Source organism: Schistocerca gregaria, chromosome 2 (assembly GCF_023897955.1).
Source record: "Schistocerca gregaria isolate iqSchGreg1 chromosome 2, iqSchGreg1.2, whole genome shotgun sequence".
Lineage (NCBI taxonomy): Eukaryota > Metazoa > Arthropoda > Insecta > Orthoptera > Acrididae > Schistocerca > Schistocerca gregaria.
Window position 1 is genome coordinate 145,236,243 of NC_064921.1, and position 20,293 is coordinate 145,256,535.

Genomic DNA, 20,293 nt, shown 5'->3' on the forward strand with positions numbered 1-20,293 from the left:
TAAACTGTTTAGCGTCCATGTTTCGCTTCCATACATGGCTACACTCCATACAAATTAGAAAGTACTTCCTGATATTTAAATCTATATTCTATGTTAACAAATTTCTCTTCTTCAGAAATGCATTTCTTACCATTGTCAGTCTGAATTTTATATCATCAGTTATTTTGCTGCCCAAATAGTTAACTCATCTACTACTTTAAGTGTCTAACTTCCTAATCTAATTCCCTGTGCATGCACCTAATTTAATTAGACTACATTCCATTATCCTCGTTTTGCGTTTGTTTATGTTCATCTTACATCCTCCTTTCAAGACACTGTCCATTCCATTCAACTGCTCTTCCAAGCCCTTTGCTGTCTCTGACCAAATTACAACGTCATCGGCAAACATCCAAGTCTTCATTTCTTCTCCTTGGACTTTAATCCATACACCAAACTTTTCTTTTGTTTGCTTTACTGCTTGCTCAATATACGGACTGAATAACATCGAGGATAGGCTGTAGCCCTGTCTAACTCCCTTCTCAAACACTGCTTCTCTTTCGTGCCCCGCAGTTCTCATAACTGCCATCTGGTTTCTGTACAAATTGTAAATTGCCTTTCGCTACCTGAATTTACTCCTGCCACCTTTAGAATTCCACAAGAGAGACGAAATATCTGATGGCAAAAATACTGGACAAAGGAAAATCTTATACTATGCGTAAATAAATACTTAAAAGGTAAAACGTTCTTCAACGAAAATTCTTTAAAAACGCACATGTCAGTTCGATTCAACAAGGAAAATAGTTCTCGATGTTATGTGGCATTTATAAAGAAAACAAACATTAACAGATAACGTATACTGTTCTCGAAAAATCAGGTTCGCCAAGATCGTCTCTAAATCTTTTTGTTGATTACCGGTTTCGGCAGATCTGTGTTGACATCATTGGATTTTGCAGCAGCAAAGATCTGTGGAAATCTGTAATCAGTAAAAATATTTACAAGAGTTCTTGGCGAACATGATTTTTCAAGAATAATAATAATTATTCAGATCGCCGCAACAGTTGACACAATGTTAACCTTTTATAAAGGATAACGTGTTTTGTAAATGTTGTTTGATGCGTTCTCCAGTAAATGTTTTCTACAGCAAATAAATGTAGACGTACTGAAAAGTCTGGACGATTCTTTTCCCATTCAGATCTCAGGACCACGGGGATTTTACTACACGATCTTTGTCCACTGTAAGTTTTGGTTTGCTCATTAATGAACTGTTATCATTACTTATTTCTACATTCTGTTGCTGTGTTTATACTTTTTCATGAAATTCTCGTTTTCAACTTTCGGGTGCCAAACTGCAAAGCGGACAGCTGTCGTAATACACGTAATTTTGGCACTGACGTGTAAACGAAAAAAGTCACTCTTTACGTACGAGAATACAGGAATAAACCTCCAGGGGCGCTGCAGTAGACTCATTGGCCACGGGTAGTCGAGTGAAAGAAGAAAGTCGCTCACGTAAAAGGGCCTTTATAGCCGGAGCACAAACTCACCAGGGAAAACATGAGGAAGGTAGACTGCCGTGGCCTTTGAAAGGAACGGCTTCTCCTTGCGTCAGCGTGTAGGTAGCGCGTAAAGAACCAGCCATTAAGCTGTCGTGTGCTTTACGAGTTAGTCTACAAATCTCGATCTCGGCTGGTCGACCCGACAGAGGAGAAAGCTGTGTCTTAATGGGCAGCGGTTTGTATGCTGGGATGCTGCGGGCTTTTAGTGCCGTCTGTGCGGCTGGAACTAGGTGGGTCACGACCGACATGGCGTCTTCACGAGCTGTGAGAGACTCTAATGTTGCTTTTTCAGCGTCATGAAATGGGCGTAGGAGCAACAAGCTCTGCGAAGATACGTCTCTAACGCCCTAAGTAACAAAAGACGTAAAAGGTAAGGAAGGTTTCTTGTAACAATAGTTATCTTCCCGCCTTCATTTGGACGTCTAGCACGGGCAAGTCTATTTCTGGCACTATTTTACGAGCAGAGGTACCATCCTTCTACTCCCATCATTACAGTAACGCACACGTAGCGAATGTTAAGTTACTGTGATATGGCCGTACGAAAAAGTGGTCGTTATTCGTGCCCCATGAGTTGTCAGCTGAGCTGACTCTCTCGGCATTTCCTATTCGGCAGTGAATGTAACACACCTTCACAAGATCAGCCTGGAATTGAGCATAAAATACGTGACACTGTAACACCAATGAGAACGCAACGGAGCGTCTAACTTTGTACAGGCCTTGAAAAACACGACATCCCTGGGAAGTAACTGCCCTATACGCCTCTGTCCAAATAAAATAGCAATTCTATCACGTCTTAAAATGATGCCATATTGTAACGATTGATTTCACGATATCCAGAGTTAAATGGCTCTATACGACATGTTCGTTTATTTGGATAGAGGCGTATGGGGCATGAAGATGGTATAATGAAAAGCTGAAACTAGTAGCCATCACAATAAAATAAAAAAATATCTTAAGTTACACTGCTGTTGCTGAATTATATTGACATTGACAATTACTTAACCAGCCGATGTCCCCTGTTCATGATGAACCAACAGAGATCCCTGGAAGTGTCGATAGAGCTGTAATATTTACAGGCTGTCTTTATTCGAATCGATTACAGTGACAAAGTACTGAGTGCTGCTTTCAGTTATTACTTTAACTCTAAACGCTGCTGGAAGTACAGTAAAGATGGCTGATAACATTATTTAATGTCTAGTTATAGTGGAACTGGGTTACTCCTACAAGACAGATGCAACACCAGAGAACTGTAGGGAAATGCAGCACGAAATTGACCGTTGGTGCAGGGACTTACAAGGTGACCCTTCAAGGCGAGGTGCACTATCTTTGGACCGAAAAAAGCACGTTCTTTGAGAATTTTGTTCTCGGGATGTTTTATAGATATCAATGCCAAATTTGTTCACAATGTTTATTGATATTTCCTCTATAAACTGGATTTTTTTCGCCCGGAAATGTCGAAGAGAAAAGGCGGAAATGCCGTCGGAACGAAAGAAAATTTCGATGTAGACCTCCACGACCGGTCTGAAATCTAAATTGAGTTGATGTTAGAGAAGTATATAAGATTCTTTAGGAGTTGTACCCCGCTTAAGTTATATGGACCATAGGAAACAAAATGGATGCCATTTGGAACAAAATAGGGTTTCTTCATTGATTTTTCGACTTCGTCAGCTAAGTAAAAATGTTTGTAGTTGATGGATCGGAATAAAAGTAGTTCAACTCCTAGACAATTTAGTTTGCAACTTACGTTCAATCTGCTATTACAGGTCCATGAAATAGTACTTCCACTACTCCAGAGCCGCTCGTACGGCCGGTGACAAGCTGTCTTCGGCGCCTGAATCCGCTGGTCTTCCGAATGCTTGGCGAACTGCGTCGAATAGAGCCCCAGGGTGGCGTCCATCGTTGTCAAGGTCTTCAGAATTGCGGAATACCCTTCGTTGAAACTGCTCACCGCCAGGAGAGTCGCAATCTCTAAAGTCTTCACACGAGAATGCAAATGCTTGGGGGCTAACTTCCAAACGCACGCGTTCAAACTTTCATCTGAATTTTGTATGTTTCCTCCCAAGCACCGATACAATAATTCGTCCTCCGAAAGAAAAAAAAAAAAAAACAGGTGCATGAAAAAGGCCGATTTCAGGCACGTGCGCCCGGTGGGGTGGCCGAGCGGTTCTAGGGGCTACAGTCTGGAACCCCGCGACCGCTACGGTCGCAGGTTTGAATCCTGCCTCGGGAATGGATGTGTGTGATGACCTTACGTTAGTTAGGTTTAAGTAGTTCTACGTTCTAGGGGACTGATGAGCTCAGTAGTTAACGGGGGTAGGACGTCAAACGGGCCGACTTGGAGCAGGAGAGGCACCACAGGACATTTTAATTTCCGCTGTCTATACTTTTACAGGTAAATTCATAATACTTTGTCAGTATCACCATGAAGGATTCAGGATTCATACTTGTAGCAGCGGAAGTACAAAATAATTTTTTTTACATGTGAAATTTCATCGTTTTTTCGCTTACTGTTGGCTGCATTTGTTGCTATAGGTACATTTTTCTTCACAAGTAAGAGAGATTCTTTGATGAGTTTTGCACATCATACAAACCATATTTACGGGTGTATGAAAATCTAGAATTTTCCAAATCTATTAAAAATTGAGATAATTAACCACAAAATTTGATTTTTTTTCTAAACATAAAGTTAAAAACGTAACAGCTCATTCATTTTTTCATAAATTAAATAGATTCTAGAGTTTCAGACACCTTCCACTGCTCTGAGCGTGAATCCCGAATCCTTCCTGGTCATGTTGACAACGTTTTATGAATTTATTTGTAAAAGTATAAACAGTAGAAAATATAATGTCCTGTGGTGCCTGTCCTGCTCCAAGTCGGCCCGTTTGACGTTCTACCCCCCTTAAGTCCCATAGTGCTCAGAGCCATTTGAACCATTTTTTTCAGGCAGGTGCATTTTTTGTTCAACCGCCAATAACAAACATTTTCGTTCCGTATTCGGAAAACCCGTTTCTGGGGTGGAGTCTTAACACTTTTATGGATCCAGAAATGCAATTAAAAAAACGATTTTTTGAACCAAAAGATTGTAAACCTCCCCACAACGCAAATACATTGCCTCCAAAAAATCAGTACACCCTTTTAGAGGTTTACAATTCACTCAAGATTTATTGTTGCAAGAGTGCATATGGAGTACATGAAATCATCACATTTACAAATGTAGCAGTCGCGGGGTTCCGGACTGAGCGCCTAAAACCGATCAGTCACAGAACAGATCAATGACATAAGTGGTTCTGATGTACCAGGTATCGATTCATGTTCAAGCACACACATTAGTTCGTGGTGTAGCCTCCGAAGGCAGCAAAGCAGGCGCTGACTCTGGCGTCCACTTGATCGTGCTGATGGTGAATACTGTCTTGGGGTACGTTATGCGCCAGTGGGAGATCGGCTAGAATGGTGCGCGCCCGTAGTCCCATCGCTAATAACCGGTTCGCAGCAGTTCGTGTCGACACGTCAGGGTCACAAGCCGTCTCATCTGTGCTAAGGTTGCTGTGCGACCTGCCACTGTTGCCCTTACAATGCGACGGCGGGCATCTGTGTTGCGTGGACGCAAGGATCATCCGAAAGGACCATCCCAGCACTCGCAGTCCACAATTTGAACCCTTTCATACTTGTTCAGTCAACATTTTCGGTACACAGCATGCCCAAATCTTAGAGTAGGTCTTTTCTTCTGTAATTGCTACGACACTGCCTTTACCGATTGATAAACGGAGACGTACTTCACCAAATGCCACCCAGCAGTCGTTAGGGGTGATTCAGCCTACACTCTGGGCGTTGTGTCGTCACTGCAGTCACCGACCGATGGCTCCGCCTTCTGTAAAGCGACGAAACAATCGTCTAACAACGATGAAGTCCATCGTAGCACCTGCACACAATTTCTTAAGCCTTACATGAATATGTCTGGCCGTTTTACATTCAGCAGTAACAAATTCATCCACAGAATTCTGTCTTATTCATTCAAGCTCATACATTAACGATAATGCTGATACATGGTGAAATAACGCTCTGGTGGGTGGTTTAAATCGCCCTGGTGTAGACCATGAAGTGTATTTGACCTGCGGTCGTCGCACGATGGCGCTGGCAGCAGTCCACATACGCAGTGGTAATTTGGTGCATGCCAGAGTACGGTGCAGCGAGTAAATGTGCAGACGTTTTCAGACGTGCTAATGGTGACTGTGTGTTGAAAATGGCTCAATGAACGCATAATGATGACGTTATGAGGGGTAGAATACTAGGGCGACTGGAGGCTGGTCAAACACAGCAGGTCGTAGCACGGGCCCTCCGTGTGCCACAAAGCGTGATCTGACGAGTATGATAACGATTCCAGCTGACAGGAAACGTGTCCAGGCGCTACAGTATGGGACGTCCATAGCGTACTAAACCACAAGAAGACCGGTAGCTCACCATCAGTGCCCACAGACAACCACGGATTAATGCAGGTAGCCCTGCTCGGGACCTTACCACAGCCACTGGAACAGTTGGTGCCAGACACACAGTCTACAGACACGGTTTATTCGCCCGGAGACCTACAAGGTGCATTCCACTGACCTCTGGTCACAGGAGAGCCCGTAAAGGCTGGTGTCAAGAACACAGTACATGGTCATTGGAACAGTGGTCCCAGGTTGTTTTGACGGACGAGTCCAGGTAGAGTCTAACCAGTGATTCTCGCCAGGTTTCATCTGGCGTCAACCAGGAACCAGATACCAACCCCTTAATGTCCTTGAAAGGGACCTGTATGGAGGTCGTGGTTTGATGGTGTGGGGTGGAATTATGACTGATGCACGTACACTACAGCTTATCTTTGACGGAGGAACTGTTACAGGTCAGGTGTTTAGGGACGTCATTTTGCACCAGTATGCCCGCCTTTTCAGGCGTGCAGTAGGTCCCTCCTTCCCCGTGATGGATAATAACGCACGGCCCCACCGAGCTGCCACTGTGGAGGAGCACCTTGAAACAGAAGATACCAGTTGAGTGGAGTGGTCTATCTGTTCTCCAGACCTAACCCTATCGAGCACATGTGGGGTGCTCTCGCTCGACGTATCGCTGCACATCTTCAAACCCCTACAACACTTCAGGATCTCCGACAGGCACTGGTGCAAGAATGGGAGGCTATATCCCAGCAGCTGCTCGACTACCTGATACAGAGCATGCCAACCCGTTATCCAGTCTGTGTACGTGTACATGGCGATCATACCCATACTGATGTCGGGGTGCTTGCGCAGGAAACAGTGGCGTTTTGTAGCACATGTGTTTTGGGACGGTTTTCTCAACTTATCACCAATACCGTGGACTTACAGATGTGTGTCGCGTATCTTACCTACGTGCCTATGCTATTTGCGCCAGTTTTGTGTAGTGCCACGTTGTGTAGCACCACATTCTGCAATTATCCTTAATATATGAGCATGAGTGCACATGCGTCAGGGCGCTAAACGCTACAGGAGAGTCGTTGTGCATCATGGAGTGGTTTACGTGTTTAAATTCCGAAGGCATGTGTTTCAAGACGAATCGGTCAAGATATGACGGTCACTTACGTGTGATCGTAAGGTGATTTGTGGAGTATAGACATAGATACAGACAATAGGTACATGATGTGCCTCTAATACAATGGTACTTTTTTCAAAGAGAGAACATTCACATACGCTCAGCAAAATGGACGAGACCTCGTGATGCGCAGACCTACTCACCAGACGAGGCGTCATTGTTTAGAAATATTCGGTATTCTGTCCTGGAGCGGAAGTATGTTCAACTGATAATTGCAATCAGTTTGTTGTTGGAAGATGTTTAATCAAGGCGTCGTCCTTGTATGTATGTGCTGCTATTGGCTTCAGTATTTACATTCTTTATTCCCGCAAACATCAAAAGCAACACAAAGATATAATATTCCGCGAGCACATGTCGATGCGATGTATATGAAGCCTCATATCATCAGACAAAATATTGATGGTGCAAAAGTTCATAGCATTTTTGGTTTGCATGTTCCGGTTGCTACGGCTCTATTTATCGAGTGTCACTGTTTTGTTCTTTGCTGTTACTATTTCAATTTACATATTGTCACTTCGTAATCTGGAGATGGTGAGCGGAGTTGTGGATTCTAGAAGATGGAGTGCCAAGTGGAGAAATCGGAACATTTCCGACATATTCTTCTGTTTGAGATCAGTAGAGGTGGACATCGGTGGAAGGAGCCAGAAATATTTTTGCCCTGTATGAGGATAGCTCTATTGGATAAAAGACGCTAAGGTAATGGTTCTCTCTTTTTAAGGAGGATCATTTTAACATCAGTGGCTCTCCGCTTTCAGGAAGACATTCGGCGTTCCATGAAAACCCTTAAAATATATTACTCCACGATGATTCACGTCATTGTACTCGAGAACTGGCAAATGTGATGAACAGTGATAATTTCCGACCGTGCAACATTTCCATGCAGCGGGGAAGGTTTAAAAACCTGACGTGTGAATAAGCCAACATCACAAAAATCAGCAGGTGGCCACATGGGCATCTCTGCTTACTCGTCAGCAATTTGCTCGTAAACAACACCGCCCATTTTTATCCAGTAATGCTACTGGTGACGAGAAAAGGTGTCTTTATTCTGACATAACGAAAAAGGAATCGTTCAACCCATTAAAAGCAGCAACTGCTCGTTCAAAGACATACCCACATCCTCAAAAGATAATGTTGTGCATGTGGTGGAACAGCAAAGGTGTGATGTACTGCGAATTGCTTCCCCGAGGTTTAGCCATCACTGGTGACATATGTCCACAGCTGAGGTGTCTTGTGGAATTAATCCAAGAACAACGACCAGGAAGACTGCGTGACGTGGTGCTACTCTACGATAACGCCCGCCCACATTGTTACACTGACGAATAACACTATATAGGAGTCGGATTTTGGAGTCATCCCGCACCCACCTTATTCGCCTGATCTTGCGCCCCCAGATTTCCACCGTTTCCATTTTCTATCGGACAACCTTCAAGGAACTTTCTTCTCGGATGAAAATGTACACCGAACATAGCTCGACGAGTTCTTCGCCTCAAAATCACATAATTTCTACAGTTGCGGAATCAAAAAGTTACCCCAGCGTTGGTACACTGTTGTCAATAGTGAGGGACAATATATTATTGATGACTAAAACCTCTCTTACGTGTACCTCTTGTATTTATAAACTTATGGAAAAATGCTACCAACTAATGCCACCAACCTAATATAAGACAGTACACGTACTTCGTTGAGGAAAGGAAGTGTATCTTAGTGTTTCAATACAACCTACGACCACCCGTGAAAATAGGTCACAAGTCACAAAGAAGCGCTCGAGCTAATGGCTAGCCATTAACAGTGACTATTCTTGGAGATGAGTTTTTAAAAGCCCTTCTGAAGTATTAAAAACAAACGTTCAGCGGAAATATTTTTTGTATAACGGTCCTTTTGCTTGTTGCAGTAGCCAGCCGAGTTTGTTCTATGTGGTGTGCCTACAGTGCGAAGTAACTGTCTGGCTGATAAGTTGTGGTAAAAAGGAGCCCCACGTCATTATATCTGCCTGTTTCCTTGACACACAGTCTTGGGAATAATTATTCCATGAATAATCTCCTTTCTCAAGAACAGTACAGTAGAAAAATTAGAAACCACCTAAATACAACCCATAAGTATCAGGATATGTGTTGCTTTGGTGTTATGTGTCGTATCAGCCGATACAGAATGAAGGGGACGATCCGAGGCTATTACAGTGTATACGTCTATTGGTCGACAAGGATGTACGAGGGCTGTTCAAAAAGTAAGGTGACTTTTCAAATTGCGCCGCAACGTACATTTGATTATCGATCTTTTCTTCGTTATATTGGTTCACATGCCCCAACATACGTTCACAGTCTCAAGTGTACAGTATACTTCGTCTGTTTTTGACAGATAGAAAGGTTAGACGTGTTTTAGTGGGCTCGTCGATTTTTGATTGCTATAAAAATGGAGCAAGGAATTTGCATCAAAATAGAAATGTTGACACTGGCATACGGTGAGTTTGCTCTAAGTAAAAAAAAAGTGTTTACAAGTTCTTCCAAGACGGCGGAGGAGATGCCAATGACAAACCTCGCTCTGGACACCCCAGCGCACCAACAACAGATGATAACGTAAAAACTGTGAAGAAAATTATTTTGGAAAATCATCGAATTACAGTAAGAGAAGTTGCTGAGGATGTTGGCATATCGGTCAGCTCGTGTAATGCAATTTTGGGCCATGAGACGTGTCAGCGAGTTTGTTCCAAAACTTCTCAATTTTGATCAGAAGAACCGACGCATTAGCATCGCTCAAGAGCTCTTAAATGACGTCAATGATGATCCTGATTTGCTTAGAGGGGTAATAACTAGTGACGAAACATGGGTTTACTGTTATGACGTCGAAACGAAAGCCCGGTCGTTCCAGTGGAAGCATTCCGGAGAGCCAAGACCGAAAACAGCACACAGAGTTTGACCAAACGTCAAAGACAGCTCACTACTTTTACAATTACTGTGGTGTATCCCATGATGAATTTATTCCTCTAGGTAGTACGATTAATAAGGAGTTACGCGCCGATTGCGAGAAGCAATGCGCAAAAAGAGTCCGGAAGTGTGCAGAAACTATTCATGGCTTTTGCATCACGACAATGCACCTGCTCATTGATTGTTGCCGGTGAGAGTTTTTTGGCAACAAAAAAAACACGACTATCATGCCTGAGCCACCACATTCACTAGATTTGGCCCCCTGCGACTATTTACTGTTCCCTAAACTAAAGAGATCTGTGACAGAACGAAGATTTTCAACGAATGAGGGAATAAATACTGCATCGCTGGAAGTACTCAAGGCTGTTCCAAGACGTGCTTATGAGAAGTACTTCGAGGATTGGAAGAAGGGTTGGCATAAGTATATTGTATCTGAGGGGCATTACTTTGGAGGGGACAAATGGCTCTGAGCACTATGGGACTGAACATCTATGGTCATCAGTCCCCTAGAACTAAGAACTACTTAAACCTAACTAACCTAAGGACATCACACAACACCCAGTCATCACGAGGCAGAGAAAATCCCTGATCCCGCCGGGAAACGAGCCCGAGAACCCGGCCGTGGGAAGCAAGAACGCTACCGCACGTCCACGAGCTGCGGACTTTGGAGGGGACAACCAATATAGATGAATAAATAAATATTATCCATAAAAATACAGTCACCTCACTTTTGGAACACACCTCGTATTTGTAACTTCCACGCTGATAAACAGTGCTGCAAGATGCTGCATCCACTTTCACCTGATCATATTGCTGGCTCAAGTAACATAGTTTCTACCGCATTAGAAGGTATAGCAGCCATGCTTTAATCCTTCTCTAACCACCGTAATTTATTTTGTACTAGGTTTCCACTAAGCACTATACGCAACAGGTACTTCCACATTTGAAAGCCATATTAACTGTTAATTGACCGCGTCTTTTTTGAAAAATGTAAACGGTTTTTCAGAAGACGCTTCCAGTCACGAATTTCTGAGGACTTACTTAAATTATGCTATCAAGAAACCTGTTTCGAGAACCAGGCCTCGCCCTCAAGAAAAATTGGCAAAGCAAAAAGCATTTTTAGAAAAGTTCACGTAGACTATCCAACCACATTAATGTGACCAACTTTCGGCAGCGTGAATAATCACATTTTCCAGCGTGAACCATTGCGAGACGTGCAGGAAGACAGTCAGTGAGATTCTGCAAGGTAGCGACCGGGATGTGGAGCAATGCCGACTCCGGTGCCTTGGCCAGCTGCGCTAGGCTTCGCGGTTGAGGATCCTCTGTGCGAACAGCTCGATCGAGGTGGTCCCACAGATTCTCGGTCTGGGGTTCAATCCAGGGAGTTTGGTGACTAGGGGAGCACGGTGAGCTCATCCTGGAGCCCTTCAAACCGTGCGCGAACACAGACGTCTGCGACACGTTGCATTGTCCTGCTGGTAGATGCCATCGTGCCGAGCAAACACAGGCATGGTCACCAGGGATAGATGCATAATCATCTTGTTCCATTGTGCCTTCGAGAACGACGAAATCGCTGAGTGCTCTCAGTGATGGATACAGTATGGGCAGCTTGCGAGCCGTGAGTTACGTTAACACTTAACGTGTTAAACCTGTAACGCTACATTTCACCCCTCAATGAGTAGATTACGACAGCATTTATACACTACAGGCCATTAAAATTGCTACACCACGAAGATGACGTACTACAAACGCGTAATTTAACCGACAGGAAGAAGATACTGTGGTATGCAAATGATCAGCTTTTCAGAGCATTCACACAATATTGGCGTCGGTGGCGACACCTACAACGTGCTGACATGAGGAAAGTTTCCAACCGATTTCTCATACACAAACAGCAGTTGACCGGGGTTGCCTGGTGAAACATTGTTGCGATGCCTCGTGCAAGGAGGAGAAATGTGTACCATCACGTTTCCGACTTTCATGAAGGTCGGATTGTAGCCTATCGCGATTGCGGTTTATCGTATCGCGACATTGCTGCTCGCGTTGGTCGAGATCCAATGACCGTTAGCACAATATGGAATCGGTGGCTTCAGGAAGGTAATACGGAACGCCGTGCTGGATCCCAACGGCCTCGCATCACTAGCAGTCGAGATGACAGGCATGTTATCCGCATGGCTGTAACGGACCGCTCAGCCACGTCTCGATCCCTGAGTCAAAAGTTGGGGACGTTTGCAAGACAACAACCGTCTGCACGAACAGTTCGATGTCGTTTGCAGCAGCATGGACTATAAGCTTGGAGACCCTTGACGCTGCATCAGAGACAGGGGCGCCTGCGATGGAGTACTCGGCGACGAACCTGGGTGCACGTGTTTTGTTGGCAGAAGAGGAATTAGAATTCAGAAAGCGGACGTAGCTAGTCTGATGCTTAACTTTAATCCATTAATGATGAACGTCGCTCTAGACGGTACATGATTCACAATATTGTCTGCTCAGAATTCATTCCAATTACTGAATATGGCGCCTTGCTAGGTCGTAGCAAATGACGTAGCTGAAGGCTACACTAAACTATCGTCTCGGCAAATGCGAGCATAAGTAGACAGTGAACCATCGCTAGGAAAGTCGGCTGTCCAACTCGGGCGAGTGCTAGGGAGTGTCTCTTGACTAGACCTGCCGTGTGGCGGCGCTCGGTCTGCAATCACTGATAGTGGCGACACGCGGGTCCGACGTATACTAACGGACCGCGGCCGATTTAAAGGCTACCACCTAGCAAGTGTGGTGTCTGGCGGTGACACCACAGGACGAACAGCAAAACGTCATTTTTTCGGATGAATCCAGGTTCTGTTTACAGCATCATGATGGTCGCATCCGTGTTTGGCGACATCGCGGTGATCGCACATTGGAAGCGTGTATTCGTCATCGCCATATTGGTGTATCACCCGGCGTGATGGTGTGGAGTGCTATTGGTTACACGTCTCGGTCACCTCTTGCTCGGATTGACGGCACTTTGAACAGTGAACGTTACATTACAGATGTGTTACGACCCGAGGCTCTACCCTTCATTCGATTCTTGCGAACCCTACATTTCAGCAGGACAATGCACGACAGCATGTTGCAGGTCCTGTACGGACCTTTCTGGATACAGAAAATGTCCGACTGCGATCCTAGCCAGCAGATTCTCCATATCTTTCACCAATTGAAATCGTGTGGTGAATGGTACCCGAGCAAGTGTCTCGTTGCAATACGCCAGTCACTACTTTCGATAAACTGTGGTATCGTGTTGAAGCTGCATGGGCAGGCTGTAGCTGTATACGCCATCCAAGCTCTGTTCGACTCAATGCGCATGCGTATCAAGGCCGCTATTACGGCCAGAGTTGGTTTTTCTGGGTTCTGATTTCTCACGATCTATGCACCGAAATTGTGTGAAAATGTAATCACATGTCCGTTCTAGTATATTTGTCGAATGAATACCCGTTTATCATCTGCATTTCTTCTTGGTGTAGCCATTTTAATGGCCAGTAGTGTAATTTTTAAATTGGGCCAGTAACTATACGAAATACTGAAAATCAGTTTTCTGCGTGTCGAAGCCGTTAGACAACGTGCAACAGGGACGGCGCGTCGTTTAAGCCGCATAGTAAGGTGGACAGGGAGAGTGTGTTCCGCCAGTGATTGGCCATCTCGGCAGTGTCCCCGCTGGCAGCGGCAGTACGATGCGTGCTATAAACGTAGTGCCGGGTGTCATGGCGAGAGTGAAGTGCGGCGAGTTCTGGTGTAAACTGCCCAGATCTGGCCGCAGCGCGCGCCCACGCCAGGGACACTCGCAGCACGGCAGAGCTTCGCCAGCTGCTGGGTAGACCGCTGCCCACTGGCCACCGCCGCGCAGTGTGAGGGACGCACGCCGAGCGTCCGACTACAGCAGCCGCCGGACGCTGCTTGGGGATCCGCAGCGCGTCTGTGCAACAGCAGCAGCAACCTCAGCCGCATCGCGTCCGGTAGGCGACGCTCGCCGCTCTCCCGTCACGTTTGTTTGGCACCGTAGCGAGCTCCTGCCCTTCTTTAACACCCGAGTGGTTACTAATGGTATCTGCCACATCTTTGCCAAACATAGGGACTAATTTGGGTCTACCTAACATATGCGACGTTACGTGGTCGTATCTTTTGATTGCACTGACTTAGAAGCTACACTTTTTCACACCGCCCAGGGACAGTAGACATCAGTATGGGAAATAATTTTCAACTTGAATTTCAACTGGCTACCTCTACTTGTTTATGAGGAAAAGGTTTTTTGACAGTCAGACAGACAGAAAGACGGACAAGAAAGTGATCCTGTAAGGGTCCCCCTTTTACCGATTAAGCTACAGAATCTTAAAAATGTGCATGAATTCCGCAAATACAGGGTGAAAAGTATTTAAACCGATCAACTCTGGGAGGTTTTAGGGGATATCAAAACAAATATTTTCCCCTAATGTCATTTTTTCCTATGAGGATTATTTAAAACGGCGGAGGCCGTATTACGCTCTTCATTTGTTAGAGGTCGTATTACGATCTTCAGTTGTTAGAGGGCGTAGTACGCTCTTCAGTTGTAGGCAACTGCTGTCCATCAGTGTAGTAGTGCATTGTCTCTGTTTACTAATGGAGCGATACACCTGGAGTGAGTACACTGATATGGTTGGTGCGTACTATGTAGCGCATCACAACGGACGAGCTGCACAGCGGGTTTATCAACAACAATATCCTCATCGCCGTATCCCGCATCATACGACCTTTACTGCTGTTTACCAACGTCGGCATGAGACCGGGTCATTTAGCAGATTACCTGGACAGGAAAGCCGTCGCACGGTAAGAACGCTGCAGTTTGAGGAAGCTGTCTTGCAGCATGTGGAGCGGGATCCTTCAATCAGCACTCGTGCAATTGCATGTAACACGGGGCGAATCAGACGAATGTAAGAACAGCCCTTCGAGAGCAACTGTTACGTCCATTTCGCTTACAGCGTGTCCACAACCTGGAACCAGTTAACTATTCACCAAGAGCACAGTTTTCGCAGTGGTACCTGGAACAGTGTGAAATGCATCCTACATTTCCATCCTCTGTGTTGTTTACCATTAAAGCAACGTTCGGGCGTGATGGAGTCTTCAACATGCACAATTCGCATCTTTGGAGTGAGGATAACCCACATGCCATAGTTACTAGTGCTCATCAAGTGCGGTTCTTCGTTAATGTGTGGGTCGGTTTTGTTGGGGACTGTTTAATTGGGCCGTATCTGCTACCTAGGCCATTAAATAGCAGGCGCTATTACAATTTTCTCTCCAGAGCAATGCCAGAAGACGTCCTGCTCCCTACCAGACATTGCATGTGGTTCCAACACGACGGGGCGCCGGCACATTTGAGTCGTAGAGTGCATCGATTCCTGGACCGACGCCTCCCAGAAACGTGGATTGGCAGAGGTGGTGCTGCTCGATCCCCAGATATGTCCACTCTGAACTGTTTTGTGTGGGGAGAGATGCGCAACCTTGTTTACGCAACTCCTGTTGCGTCAGAAGAGGATCTGGTTGCCTGGATAGTAGCAGCAAAAGGAACAATTCAGGATACGCCTGGGTTTTTTTCCCATATCAGACAGAACATGATCCGAAGGCGTAACGTTTGTTTACGTGTCAATGGAGGCATTTTTGAAAATCTTCTGTAATTGAAATTGGGTTGTGTTAATGTGTTGTCTCTTGGTCACAGAAAAATTGGAAAGTGTTCCTTGGTTTAATTAATTTGCCGCCAGAGAAATCTTTCTCTACCGGTTTAAATATTCCTCATAGGAAAAAATGACATTAGGGGAAAATATTTGTTTTGATGTCCCCTACAACTTCCCAGAGTTTGTCGGTTTAAATACTTTTCACCCTGTAGAGATTTTGCGCAACTCAGCTCGCTCTGTACTGAAGAAATTCGGGCAACTGCGCACACAACGGCGCTCAGGCTTATGTCGTAATCCTTAACTTCGCAAAGGTATTTGACACAGTTCGGCGTTCTTGTTCAGTGAAGGAAATACTAACTCGCCCGAGTTTTGGACCAGATTTGTGACTGATTTCGGGACGTCCTTGTAGACAGAGCTCAATCCGTCGTTTTTAACGCAGCGAAATTATTTCATTTGCCCCGTGCACAGCGTGTACCAGTAGTGATTTGACGTGATTACTGATTCAAGTGAAAGATATTAACAAAGGTAACATCACAGGCGCAACATACGGCTGTGACATGAAAACACAATCATGTCAGATGTTTTTAAGTTTTGACATTTCCTAATGCACAGTTCTACCACTTTATAATGCCCATATCGTTGAAATTGCAAGGAAGATAGTAGAAATAAATAGTTTTATAGTCAAAGACGACCCTCATGTCATCTGCAAAATTTTATATGACTTTGAACCCCAGATTCGAGAAGTTAAGCAGATTTCTCTTTTATTTTTCCCTCGCCTAGCCGCTAATAAAGGAAACCAAGGAGATACTTGGAGGGGGAATAAAAATTCATAGAGAAGAAATAAAAAACAGGGAAGAAATAAACAAATTTAGGTTCTCTGATGACATTGTAATTCATTTAGAGACAGCAAAGGACTTGGAAGACAAGCTGGACGTATTGGATAGTGTCCTCAAGGGAGGTTATAAGATGAATGTCAACAAAAGTAAAACGTAGCTAACGGCCTTTTCGGGAGATATACGTAGGTTGGGTTGGGTTGTCTGGGGTAAGACACCAAACAGCGAGGTCATCGGTCTCATCGGATTAGCGAAGGAAGTTGGCCGTGCCCTTTCATAGGAAGCATCCCGGCATTTTCCTGAAGCGATTTAGGGAAATGACGGAAAACCTAAATCAGGATGGCCGGACCCAGGATTTTACCGTAGTTCTCCCGAATGCGAGTCCAGTGTGCTAACCACTGCGCCACCTCACTCGGTAGATATACGTAGGACGAAGCAATATATTCACTGACTCTTCTAGGAACGAACGAACGCAGTTAAGTGTTAAATGTACTTGCTAATGGTATGCATAATATTGTTGCTCCTGAGTCATCGATATTAATATTTATCATCCTGCATCTCATGGTAACATAGAAATAAATAATAAATTGAGCAGGTTTATTCACTATTATTCACATGACAAAAAAAATCGTGTGATATAACTACAAATTAACAGTTCCGTGCTGGGAATCGAAACTGGTCCCCTTCAGTTGACATGCAGTCACATTGACCCCGCAGCTGCCGAGGTGTACTTATCCGTATTGAAACCATCACATACTAGTACATACTATATTTCACTTTTGTCACTTACAGCAATTCACACTATGATGCATAACGCCTTTCCTGTTGCCCCTGTCACCAAGAACTGGATGACCATCTGCGTGACACTTTCGGGCTTAGTAAATGTAACGTGCTGTTTTCCTTTAGATATCGTCTATATCCTCTCGGTCAAATCTAGTAAGAGTCCCACACTGTTGAGCATTACTCAAGAATCTACATCTACATCTACATCTACATCCATACTCCGCAAGCCACCTGACGGTGTGTGGCGGAGGGTACCCTGAGTACCTCTATCGGTTCTCCCTTCTATTCCACTCTCGTATTGTACGTGGAAAGAAGGATTGTCGGTATGCTTCTGTGTGGGCTCTAATCTCTCTGATTTTATCCTCATGGTCTCTTCGCGAGATATACGTAGGAGGGAGCAATATACTGCTTGACTCTTCGGTGAAGGTATGTTCTCGAAACTTTAACAAAAGCCCGTACCGAGCTACTGAGCGTCTCTCCTGCAGAGTCTTCCACTGGAGTTTATCTATCATCTCCGTAACGCTTTCGCAATTACTAAATGATCCTGTAACGAAGCGCGCTGCTCTCCGTTGGATCTTCTCTATCTCTTCTATAAACCCTACCTGGTGCGGATCCCACACTGCTGAGCAGTATTCAAGCATTGGGCGAACAAGCGTACTGTAACCTACTTCCTTTGTTGTCGGATTGCATTTCCTTAAGATTCTTCCAATGAATCTCAGTCTGGCATCTGCTTTACCGACGATCAACTTTATATGATCATTCCATTTTAAATCACTCCTAATTAGTACTCCCAGATAATTTATGAAATTAACTACTTCCAGTTGCTGACCTGCTATTTTGTAGCTAAATGATAAGGGACCTATCTTTCTATGTATTCGCATCACATTACACTTGTCTACATTGAGATTCAATTGCCATTCCGTGCACCATGCGTCAATTCGCTGCAGATCCTCCTGCATTTCAGTACAATTTTCCATTGTTGCAACCTCTCGATACACCACAGCATCATCTGCAAAAAGCCTCAGTGAACTTCCGATGTCATCCACCAGGTCATTTATGTATATTGTGAATAGCAACGGTCCTATGACACTCCCCTGCGGCACACCTGAAATCACTCTTACTTCGGAAGACTTCTCTCCATTGAGAATGACATGCTGCGTTCTGTTATCTAGGAACTCCTCAATCCAATCACACAATTGATCTGATAGTCCGTATGCTCTTATTTTGTTCATTAAACGACTGTGGGGAACTGTGTCAAACGCCTTGCGGAAGTCAAGAAACACGGCATCTACCTGTGAACCCGTGTCTAAGGCCCTCTGAGTCTCGTGGACGAATAGCGAGAGCTGGGTTTCACACGACCGTCTTTTTCGAAACCCATGCTGATTCCTACAGAGTAGATTTCTAGTCTACAGAAAAGACATTATACTCGAACAGAATCGGTCGAACAACCATTTCATAAGGCAATAGTGGGTTGTACAAATAAATAATTTGACGGTCAAAGGTGACCATAAGGTCATTTACCAAAGGGAAAATTTCATACACCTGTACTATTACAGACAAAATTCCAATTTGTAGCTCTTACACTCCTATGGCTTGCGGACTGCTTTACTTATCGTTTACAGACAGTCCAGGAAAAATACAGTAGTTAGCACAGTCGACCTAGAATTGTGAATTTTGCCAAGAAACAAAGGTTCACAATACTATCAAAGGACCTGCCAATTTCTTATTATAACATACGAAAAAATATTCTTTTTTCATTTGTTACTTAATTTCAAACGCCACGCGGGACTGTGCGGCTGGTCCCGGAGGAGGTTCGAGTCGTCCATCGGGTATGGGTGTGTGTGTTTCTCCTTAGGATAATTTAGGTTAAGTAGTGTGTAAGCTTAGGGACTGATGAACTTAGCAGTTAAGTCTCATACGATTCCACACACATTTGAACATTTTGATTTCAAACTTGAAATCAAAACATTCTCGGAAGTCTTGGAATTCCCGGGACCGATACCTTGCCCGCATTAATGTCGATAAGAGGCAAAATTCGTCACGAGTCTCGATTCCCGGGATGTATGATCTGTCTATACACACAATTAAATTTGAACGGGACCATCAGCACGCGAGTGCTACTGGCACCCGGCCCATTTTTAGAGGAAATTTTCGTTCTCCAAAAACGTAATACTCGAATAAAAAAAAAAAAATTCTACAATTCTACACCAGACTGACTTCAGTGATGTAGGCTTATAATTATGTGCAGTATGACCAATACAAGCCTTCTTTAAAAGCGGAATGTCTTGCTCGTCGTTTCTTGTATGATACAAATTAAATAATGCAATCCATACTGCTTGACTGTAAATGTACCTACAAAACGTCTCAGTGTCACGACAGTGTTAGTGGTGTACAGTGTATGTGGGAGACTCGGCTCTTGTCTGCTGTTGCTGTTCTGCTGGCGGAAGACGGCGACAGCTGTGGGCGCCGGCGACCTTGCGTCTGGCGATGTCTGCGAAGCCGCGAGGCCGCCGTCAGCAAGAGCTCTGCTGACAGCGCGCCCCCGTCCTCTTCCAAACACTGCTGCGCCGTCGCGTGCCAGGCGAGGGGCATCGGAGCGCAGCTTGAGGGAGCAAACTGCGCTAAGCCGTCCTCACACGGGACGAGTTAACTAACGCTGACGGGCACGAGTTTTAAGTGACGACCACTTGCTCTCATTCACGTTGAGGAGTCATTTCGTCACGTGCAACACAAAATAAAGGTCCCTACACACTCACCAACCGACCGACCGACAAATCGGACGTGTGTAGGCACTTTGACCAACAGACCCACCAACTTTACTTGTCCTGCGATCGGCTGAGTACGACGACAGCCGTCGCCTCAACACAAATTGTGCCGTGTGTAGCGATGTCATGCCAACTGCTACCAGACAAAAGTTAGCATTTTGTCACTGAGCCCAGGTTTATATACTG

General features: G+C 44.8%; 1 protein-coding gene across 2 annotated transcripts in view; it reads left to right on the plus strand.

Annotated features, from left to right (window-relative positions):
- LOC126336559 (uncharacterized) overlaps positions 1 to 20,293 on the plus strand; it is a 100,502-nt gene that overhangs the window by 34,856 nt on the left and 45,353 nt on the right. The window contains exon 1 of one of the 2 annotated variants that reach the window (XM_050000408.1): positions 13,876 to 14,037. The exons of the other annotated variant lie outside the window; for it this stretch is intronic. The gene's annotated coding sequence lies outside the window, so the exon portion shown is untranslated. Of the gene's footprint in view, positions 1 to 13,875; positions 14,038 to 20,293 lie in introns of those variants that run through there. 2 annotated transcript variants of the gene reach the window in all.